At 35.8% G+C, this 5,998-nt stretch overlaps 1 long non-coding RNA gene across 5 annotated transcripts; it reads left to right on the top strand.

Moving 5' to 3' along the window:
* Window positions 1-4,159, top strand: LOC140177041 (uncharacterized). 5 transcript variants are annotated; one of them, XR_011868548.1, is made up of 9 exons: window positions 1-890; window positions 1,292-1,434; window positions 1,566-1,712; window positions 1,833-2,039; window positions 2,120-2,210; window positions 2,894-2,972; window positions 3,265-3,322; window positions 3,453-3,538; window positions 3,887-4,159. It is a non-coding gene; the product is annotated as an uncharacterized lncRNA (long non-coding RNA). The 5 variants fall into 5 exon arrangements; XR_011868550.1 differs by having other exon boundaries at window positions 36-890; window positions 1,594-1,712; window positions 3,453-3,548; XR_011868549.1 differs by having other exon boundaries at window positions 36-890; window positions 1,594-1,712.
* The last annotated feature ends 1,839 nt before the right edge of the window (window positions 4,160-5,998 follow it).

The raw sequence follows: 5,998 nt of genomic DNA on the forward strand, positions 1-5,998 counted from the left end.
ACGCTTTAAAAGCGTGGCCAAAAGGTTTTTTTTTTGTTTTGGAAAAAAAAAACTAATAACCCTAACCTGCGAGAGAGTCTCAAACCTAACAACCCCTTCAGCCTAATAACACCTAAACACGCTTTGAGACTCTCTCACCCCCATCAATGCCTCCGTCACTCACAACCCCTGCACTGACGGCTGAGGGTGGTGACGGCTGAAAGGAAGCTGCTGCTGGTGTCGGCCTCCATGAGGATGATCGGGAGCGAGGGGGAGGTGGCTGTGATTTTCGAGGCCAGGGGAGGGATGGTGGCGATGCGAGGCTTCGATTCGTTGATTTGCTTGTGGATTTCGGCGGCGGTGTTGAGAGGGTTGGTGGTGGTGATGATGGCGCCAAGGGACATGACGACGAGGCAGACGACGGGGAAGTAGATGTTGTTTGGGGAGAGGAGGAGGACGACGGTGCCCTTGCGGATGCCGAGGTCGTAGAGGGAGGGGGCGACGGCGTCGACGGCTCGCCAGAGTTAGTGGAAGGTGATGTGGTTGCCGGTGGTGGCGTCAAAGAAGGCGATCCTGGCATGGTGGGCGTGTGATGAGATGAAGGTGGTGACATCCAAGGAGTGGTTCTGTGGAAGTGGAAGTGGCTTACTTTTGCGCTGCAGAACCCACTTCTTGGATCTATATCTCTTCCCCTGCTCCTTTCTTCTCGTCGCTGCTCATCTTCTTCTCCTCAGCGCTGATGCTCTTTTGGTGAGGAAGGTCATAAGCCCCTGCTCAGCCACTCTTCTTCTTCTCGGCGCTGGTTCTGGTAATGCTTCTGAACTTTGCTCGTTCGTGTAGGCTTCGCCCCTGCTTTGCGCCTTCGTCCTTGCTTCATTAAATTTGTGGCAGACATCTTTCCGCTTCTTCAGGTATGATTTTTTTTCTTTTTGAATTTATAGAAGAATTCTTGATGATGCTAATTTTGAGAATTTGATGGTAATGTCTTGCTGTAAATTTAGTATTTAATTCCATGATTTGATGCTGTTGCTTAGAGAAATATTATCTGAGACTTAAAATTTGAGGGTAACATGACCCAAAAAGAAAAAAAAAATAGACTTAGTTCTGGACTCTGCAAATTGGTGTCGTTGGAAGCATTGAAAATGTGAAATTATTGATAAAAGATGTTTGAGCGTTTGACAGCTTCTTTATGTCCTTCTTTCACTCCTAATAGATATTTTCTTGAGGATGAGGGTGTTATTTTAATGTCTATTAGCACTGGTTTAGGTTTGCTGTCACAATAGATTGAATGATGAATTGATAATATTTTCAGATTTATGCTGGTTCCTTCTTTGCCATTCCCCTTGTCCGATGGTTTTTTATTAGGAAGGGAATGCTGATATTGAAAAGAGAAATCAAATTAGGAAGCAGTGTTCAAAAGTACTCGAATTACCTGACCCTTCACTGAGATAGAAGGTATGGTTATTCATTTTGCTCCCATGTAGTTTTAGGAAGGTATGTTAATTAATTTAATTTGAAGACCAACATGGGTATTTTTATCAAGCCTAATTATTGTTATAAAATTAATTTAATTTTATAATTTTTAGGATTTAAGGCCTTCATTCTATTTGGCAGTAGGATCAGAGTGGGAAAAAAGCCTATGATTTTCTCTGTCAATCAGCAGCAAGAGAGGAGAAAAAGAAAAGAAAAAACCTTTCCTTTCATCACAAAGCAACATTATTGACTAAGATTAGGTAGCTTTTACTGTTTATCATACACGGTTCCGTATCTCCTTTTTGTGTTTTGATCATGGAGTTTGGTACATGTCTTGATTTTAACACTGTTTAATGTGATCTCTTCTTCTTCTTCTTCAGATCTTTATCACCATAAAAACAATGTCAAGACAGAAGCAAGGAGGTGAAGAAACCATGATGTCAAGCCTGAATGAAACAATTGAAAGAGAAGAGAGAGAAGAGTTGGAAAAAGAAGGTGGTGGTTCAGGTTCACATTCCTCCTTGAAAAGTCTTCTCTGGCATGGTGGTTCTGCTTATGATGCTTGGTTCAACTGTGCCTCAAATCAGGTATATACACAAAACAGTTTCAATTCATTTCATAATTGTTGAAACTAACTAACTAACTGGGATTATTCTCTTTGTTGTAGTTGGACTGCTTATTTGATAAGCATTCTCTACATTGAGTACAAAACCCGCAAGGAGAAAGAGAATGTCAGCTTCAAAAACCATGTCATTCAGGTTTGAGTTTTTTCTTTCTCAGCTTTGAGTTTAGTTTACTGGACAAACAAGGAAAACCACCATTAAATTGTTTTAAGGCTGTGATTACAAGTTTGCCTTTTTGAGTGAAAAAGGATTGGGTTTCAATTCTACTTTATTCACTAACTCTTTTTTTTCCCGTCCCTTCTCCTTCAAGCTCTTCATTTACCAAACACATCTTTATATTGTTGTCTTTGCCTCTTTGATGAGTACAATGTTTCATAATAGAAGATAAAGAGATATTAAGGTTGTGCTTATTAGAACAAAGGATATGACACTAATACATAATTATAAACAAAAAGACATTAATGCCCTTTTTATTGTACATTGAAAAAGTAAGCATATTAGCTGAAATTGGCTATAAAAATAGCTTCTTAATTGAACTCTTCTTTTATAACAATAATTAGGAATTTTATATAACCAACATGAATTTAATTTGCTCCCATGTGAATTTATCACCCATCTGGGCAAGGTAGTGCTATTATTTTATATACATTAGTTTTATTCTTATCGGTTTTATATAACCAACATGAATTTAATTCCTTTACAAGCAAGTTGATATAATTGTTACTCAATACAATTTTTCTTCAAACAGTAGAAACCTTTTTGTCATTTTGAAATTATTGGACCAGTATTTTATTCTTATTGGTTTTCTTTTTTTGCAGCTTGTAAACTTCCTCGCACCCCTAATGTGAATGACATAATGAAGAATTATTTTGATTACAGATTGAAGAAATGTAGCTCGTAAGTTCACGCTGAAGCACCCACCATTAAGCATTATCTTTAAACATTTTCTGTTGGAAATTAGAGTGTATGGTGAATTATTTTGATTATTATTTCAGAATAATTTTGGTGGGAAATGGGTAGGTTGAGAAGTTTAGATTGGTAGCGTTTGGTTTTTAACATGGTATTCAACACTACTACTACAAATAATTTCAGTGGCATTGTAGCTTGTAGGTCTTTAAGTTTATTACCATGAAATTGAAAGTATGGTGTTGGTGTAATCTTTTGAAGCCTTTTTCTCTTGTTGTCACAGTTCCTAGTTGACAAGGACAAACACTTGTCATATCTCATCCATGGGTATTTAGAGGAAGGTAATTCATTAAGTCTGCAAAATTGTAACAATGAATCTTTCTCTAAGTGTTGTTTATGTATGTTCAACTTTAATTTGTGGGAAATGGGAATTGTTTCTTTCATTAACTGTTCTGTTTCTTTGTTTATCAGTGCCTTGTATTAACTCCATCTTGTGAAGGCAAAGAAAGCTAGAAGATACATTCCAAAAGAATTCAAATAGGTCGAATATCAAATAGGTCCAATATTGTAATTTCCTCTCTTTAGATTATAAATGCAGCAATTCTTTTATGGGTTTGAGTCTTTAGATTATAAATGCAGCAATTCTATTTTCAAAGTCTTCAATATATTTTCTGCTTTGTTTTTAGCTAAAGGAAGTTGTGAAATTTTGGACCTCAAGTAGCTGAACTTGCTTCAATACATTTTGTTTTATTCCTATTAGAATAATGCTGATGAATTTTTATAGTAGAATGTGAACCTGGTTTAATTTAGAATTGTTAATACATGCATAAATTAGATTATTTCTTATAATATTTTTATATATATCGTTTTTGTTGGTTCAATTTGTTCTTGATATTTTGCTGCAGGCTAGTATTGGAATGGATAACTTGAATGCTTAATACACAAAGTGGAGCAGTTTTAGGTTGATTATGATCTTTTACTAAGTATTTAAGTTGATGATCATCTCTATTAGTGTAATTTGATATATTATGAGCAGTTTTAACTTGTATTATTTCTGTATTTTTCTTCAGTTTTTAGTTTTGGATTTTGAACTCAAGATTTATTTTGTATTTGAGTATTAGTTTTTTAATGTATAAAACAATTATAGTAAATTATATATGTCACTAACTATTGTTTGATTTGTCTTGTAATAAAAATTGCATAATATATTTGTAGGTTTGGTAATAAAAAAGGATTGAAAATTTATAGTGTAGCAATGAAGATCAAGTAAGGAAAATAATTTTTTTTTTAATTTAACAAGGTTTTTGCCACGCTTTTAAAGCGTGGCTGTATATCTTGCTATGGCCACGCTTTAAAAGCGTGGCCGTATCTCTCCCTATCGCCACGTTTTAAAAGCGTGGCCGTATCTCTTGCTATTGCTACGCTTCAAAAGCGTGGCCGTATCTCTACCTATCGCCACGCTTCAAAAGCGTGGCTGTATCTCCCATATGGCCACGCTTTAAAAGCGTGGCCCTATCTCCCACATACGGCCACGCTTTAACGGGTGGCTAGTTGTAAAAAGCGTGGCAAAAGAAAAAGCGTGGCGATAGGTCACCAAAAGCGTGGCGATAGATCAACCGCCACCCCTTCATATGCCACCCTTTCAAAAGCGTGGCGGTAGCTCAAAAAGCGTGGCGAAAAGCTATCGCCACGCTTTTTTCAACTTTTCGCCACGCTTTAAAAGCGTGGCAATAGACGTATTTTCTTGTAGTGTAGAGGGAATTTCGTTCTTAATGCTTATCATTCAATTATCTTGGGAAAGAGATTGAATACAATTGGGTTTTATGGGAACCTTGGGAAAGGAAACATGAAACCATGCCTGAAATCCCTTCTCACACTTGAGTAGAATATGGGTTTTGGTGTTTGGATATGTGACATATAATCCTCCCTCTACTTGGACCTATAATGGTGTGTGGTATAATTAGGGACCAAGCCTATCTCTCTTCTTGAGAAATTAGACCAAGGAATTGACTATTGATCAAGATCTGAGAGATTAAGTCACCAAGGTGATTTATCAATCATTTACGCTTAATTTAATTCAGCATTCTATTATTTAATTCAGTATTTATTTCTATTTACATTCTGCCATTCATATTTATGCCTTTATTCTTTTTTTATATTCTAGTCATTTCATTTATGTATTTAATTTTGCATTCACATTTTTTCCTTATTTCATTTTACTTCGATTGCAATTCTTGATCATCCCATTATGTGTTATTATTGACATAATTTGGTGCGCTTGCCAAAAGAACGATTCATATCATTTATATGGGGTGTAATTTTGATCAGCTATAATCATTGATCCTAAGCAGATTCATCCAACTTAATGTCAAATTCTCATCTATTTCCATTCTGTACAGCATTTAACTTTTCCATTCATTGCAATTTTGCAACTTACCAATCATTTATGATTCTCTTTAATGCACATTAATTTAAGACTGCTCATGATTGCCAAATTTCTGTGAGATTTATCTCCACTCTACTTTATTTACTTGAATAATATGTTATGCGTTCACAAAGTAACTGATTGCATAATCATCATTGCTAATAAATCAACTTGGAGTTCCAACTTATTCTGGTGTAGAATACAGTAGGATTACTCATGAGGCTAGCTGGGTATTGACTACGGATAGATTTTGGATAGCGTTGCCAAAGAAATAAGCTCATACTTTTATATGTACTAATCTTAGTCTACTCATTTACAGTAAATGAGTAATACATCGATAAGAAGTGCAGAATACTCGGAAAAGTATGGTTCTATATTACTATTAAGAACACAGCTAGTCACTAGTCAAAATCATTGTCATTGGTTTGTAGCGCTTGAAGATTTAGTCTTTCACGTGTACTATTCTGGAAAAGAGCTTTAAATTCTGGGTTTCCGAGAAATTTTATGCTACCAGTAATCTGAAAGTAGGCTATTTATTTGAAAGTCCTAGATTCTATTTCAGAAATTTAAGACTAATTGCATCTTAGCTCAA

This window comes from Arachis hypogaea, chromosome 12 (assembly GCF_003086295.3).
Source record: "Arachis hypogaea cultivar Tifrunner chromosome 12, arahy.Tifrunner.gnm2.J5K5, whole genome shotgun sequence".
NCBI classification, from domain to species: domain Eukaryota; kingdom Viridiplantae; phylum Streptophyta; class Magnoliopsida; order Fabales; family Fabaceae; genus Arachis; species Arachis hypogaea.